This window comes from Empidonax traillii, unplaced genomic scaffold (assembly GCF_003031625.1).
Source record: "Empidonax traillii isolate 1590-97213 ecotype Southwest subspecies unplaced genomic scaffold, ASM303162v1 scaffold8:size5222938, whole genome shotgun sequence".
Taxonomy (NCBI): Eukaryota; Metazoa; Chordata; class Aves; order Passeriformes; family Tyrannidae; genus Empidonax; species Empidonax traillii.
In genome coordinates this window covers 5,024,537-5,028,962 of record NW_020955201.1, presented here as the reverse complement: position 1 = coordinate 5,028,962, position 4,426 = coordinate 5,024,537, and positions in this window count along the sequence as shown.

Sequence of the window (4,426 nt, the reverse complement as noted above, 5' to 3'; positions counted from 1 at the left end):
TTGCAGTGTTTTGTTTTGTTTTTTTCTTCTCTCAGGATGCATTATAATCGTATGCAAAATATTTAAAATGCCAATAAGACACCTGCTAAACCAGATATTTTGGGTAGGCTATTCTATGCTTAGAGGTAGAGATTTAATCCCATAATTGTAACTAGCCAGATTGTACCATTGCAGTCTCTGAGCAGCCTTACCAAAATTAATAGGATGACCTGAAGTATTAGTCAGCATGAAAAATAACATCACAATCTGGCAATATATCAGTTAAAACAAGTTGGACATACTCAGGCTGTATTGATACATGTGGCCACACTAAAGGCTGCTCCTACTAACAGGAAAGTTTATAGAACCATTTATAAACTGTGATATTGCACTAAGCAAATACAAGTACCAGACTCCCTCTCACTATGGAGTGTACAGATGTCTGAGGTGGTAGAGGGGAAAGAGGTGAGTGGGATCTGCTCAGCACTCACAGCATGCTGGAGTGAATGTGAGATAGTTTACCTCTCCAACAATTATGCAGAAAACACCATGGGCTACACCACCACTTTTGACATTTCTACCAAAGCTTTCTGAAGGATTTTACCATCTACCCATCTGAGAACTAACCCTGAAAATCAGACAAGCTTGTGCCATAACTTCACAGACCAGGATCTATCTACATGGCACATAGATGTGTGCAGGTACTGAGAGCTCTCACTCACTTGATTCTTGGACATCAGTTAAGGAAGCAGAGAAACAAGAGATATACTCCCAATACAGCAGATATGATGTTGATGAATTAAAAGGAAACATTTATGGGTGAAGAGTCCCCTTCCACAAGATTTTAGGTGATGTTTGAGGTGGAAGAGATTTCTGCCATAACACAAGTAAAATCTAAGCCTTTTTATTATTATTATTATTTATTTATTATTTTTGTCTTCGTTTTTGGATAGTATTTCTGTACATTTTCCGTTAAGTTTTTTTGAGGCTGGGTTCAGAGAAAGGACTGGGAGAATCTGGGAAAACCAGAATGCACACAGAGGACAGTGATAGAAATGCGTATCTTTAGGACTCTGGAAGTAGAACCTTTCACTGGAGATATTTTAAGTACCCCAAACAGCCTGGAAAATTTTTCTAGTACTCCACACTTGGATGGCACAACCTCCCTACCAAGTATTTTGAAGAAGGGATGAATCAACTCTTTCTAACCTTTGTCTCTTTGTCTGAGCTGCCATCGCTGGGAACTCTGACTCCTCTCTGAATCAATACAAATGAAGGGTTGACACCAGGGTCACCTTTTGAAGGGATGGCATTGCCACCACTGGAGGTAGACAGAGCCCACCCTAACCATGCATTTAGCACTGTGGCTCAAAACATCCCCACATGTCAGATTAATCTGGATATGCTGTTTTCTGAAATCACCAAAAAAAAGCAAAAAGTACCTGAAGTGATTCCTACAGTAGACAGACCATTGCTAGTGTGGAATACATTATAAATATATATTTAGTAAATGCTGTGGTTATTATTATAAACACAAATCTAGGTGAAAATCTAAGGCATAAAGTCTTCCTTAAAGGTGTGGTCTCTGAGTATTCTGGAATTAAACTTTTCCCATCATTGCATACAGACACCCCATTGAAAGCCTTGAGATTAAATGGGTATTAGTCTAACATATTACAGATGTGTATATATATATATATATATATAAAGAACATTGGATACATTGTACTCTAAAATGCTTTTTTACTTATGGTATTTTTTCAGCACTTGTGGTTACTTGCAATAGTAAAAAATACTATCCCACAAACTGCACAAAGATCACATGATGTAGTAAGGACACTGTTATCTATTTCATAATTTAATATCTGCAACACTTAGGTAAATTGCGGTCTTTGGACATCCAGAATGATATCAACTGTGCAAAGTGTCAAACCACTCAGTGCATAAAATTAACCAAGTCTAGGAGTAAAGGGCTTCAACCAGCTTTGCTGAAGTCAACAGAAAACCTTCTCTGTCAACTGCAGGGGAGATTGGTAAGGTCCATATTTAGTTCATTTTGACTTAAAAGAGAAGGCAACATGCTTTTCAGAGATCCTGCCTGCACTGCTTGACCAGTTCACTGGCAGCATGAACCACAAAACACTGAGCTTCAAGAGTTTCTTGCTGGTTATTCTTTTACTATTCAGCTCAGAAGAGAGGAGCTGCTGTGCCACAGGACTGGGGCAGCACTGCCTTGCTGCCTTTGCTCTGCACGTCTCCATCTCCTCTCTGACTCCCACTCAAAGGATTTTATCTTTAGTGCACATTTTCTTAGTCTGCAGGGGATGTTTTCCATCCTGTGCTGGACTGCACCACAGAAGCATTAACATCTCAGCCAGGATGTCCATCCAGCTGATACTGTTTGGTTTAACCACATACTAGAGATCTGGGTGATACACAATTTTTGGGATATATATAGCTATAAACCATTAGCTCCGTTTTCTAAAAAGTGATGAGAAAATTCTTTCAAATACATTTATGATAGCAAGACAGACAAAAACAGTTGGTTCAGGAAAAAAAAAAATTATTCACCTAAAATTTTTACCAAGAAGTAAGAACATAAAGGAATGTGCCCAAGGACCAAGTTGTTTGTAGTGGGGACTTACATCACTCCAACAACATACCAGAATTTCATGCCATAATGATAAAACTGGTGCTGTCTATAGTCAGCCCACCAAACATTGTGCAACAGCAGGAGATACACCTCAGCCTCAAGTGCTGGTGAGTGACTTCTACTGAGTTCAGATAGAGGCACCATAAAGTTGTAACCATGAAATTGTGGAAGTAAACAGCAACTTGCCCCCAGCTTCCAGAAAGCTAGGCTGTGTCTCGTTAGGGATCACTGGAACATGAATGTGATAATCTCTTGCTGTCCAGATTCTTTTCAACTTTTCTTTGGCTATACATCACACATCTCTTAAAATAATTGAAATTATCATACGTTAAAAGCAACATAGTGCAGGGATTGTCAATGTGCTTCAATAAAAGGAAAACATTTTTGGGACCTAAAAATAGATGTTTACCTAGTTAAGAATAAACTTCAATCAAATTTTTACTTTTTTTTTTCTTTCTTCCTTTTTGTTATGTTTTGTTTTGTTTTTCTGCAAAGGAACTACTTTAAGCCTGGAACAGATGTATTAGTAAAGTTTTAAGAGCAATAAGATTTTCATTGTAACTGAACTGCAAATAACATGGATGTAAATAAACAAATAAGGTCTTCCTTTTACTTTTGCAGGACCAGAATGTGCCCTCCAATACCAGGACATCTCTTCACAAGTCAGTGGCTGCTCTGCCTGTATTAAGGCTGCTGCTCAGCAGCGGGTAACATGCATGGGTACTAGCAAAGGTAGAAACGTCACTGTACATTATTTGAGAACTCTGTTCCATGATATATCATAATAATAATGGACAATAATAAATGAGAGTCCTTAGCTCTCTCCTTTGGCTGAATAGCTCTAGCTGAGTCAGAAAAGACCACGTCTCGTTTTTCCAATGTGTGCTTTTGTGAAGTCAATAGAGAGACTGTTATAGAGAGGTAATGTGAGCTGGGTTGTGTGTGCCGGTTCTGGAGCTTTATTGTGTCCCTGCTATGTTAATTAGTATTAGGAACATAATAGATCGGCAACACGTACTTTCTGAGTCTTAAACCAGCCCTGAGAGTTTAGCACTCCATTAGTTACACATCACAGGAACCCAGGGATGTTTACTCAAAAAAGTATCGCTTACAAGAATGAAACATTCTAATTCATTCGTGATAGAGGCTGTGAGGGACACCCAGCCCACGTTCAGATCTTGAGGGAGATGCTGCAACCCAGCCCAGGGTCACACTGGGAATTCCACATCAAAGGTCTCTCCAAAGCACCTCTCAAGGGAGCAAGAGACAGAAAATCACCAGCCTAGACAAGCAGACAATTTCTCTCCACAGCTTATCTAGTAGAGAAGATAAGAGCAGGGAGTTTGGTGAGAGATGGGAAGACACATCTCTCAGCAAAATTCCTGCACAGAAGAGAAGGCAGAGGAATATATAGTTGCCTTCCCCTGGCCCTGACAACCCCCTCTCCCCAAGAACTGCTACCATACCAGCCAGCAAAAAAACTCTCCTCTCTGCAGTCTGAAGGTCCATCCATATCAGCATGGGGGCACAATTATACAAAAGAGCCTCAGTTCTTCTCAAGGAACCCAGGAGAAATGGTATCAAGAGATGCTGAATACATTTTTTCCATTGCCAAATCCTTCTATGCACCAAATAATATAAAAACCTCTGTGCTCCGATGATGTGTCTCCCTGGAGAAATTCTTGGAAGTCTCCTACCCTTCAGTAGTGTGGGAGAAGGTCATCTGTCCCACATAGTTCTTCCAAGGAAGCAGTGTGACCTCCAGAAGACAACAACAAATCTCTTCCTTTTTTT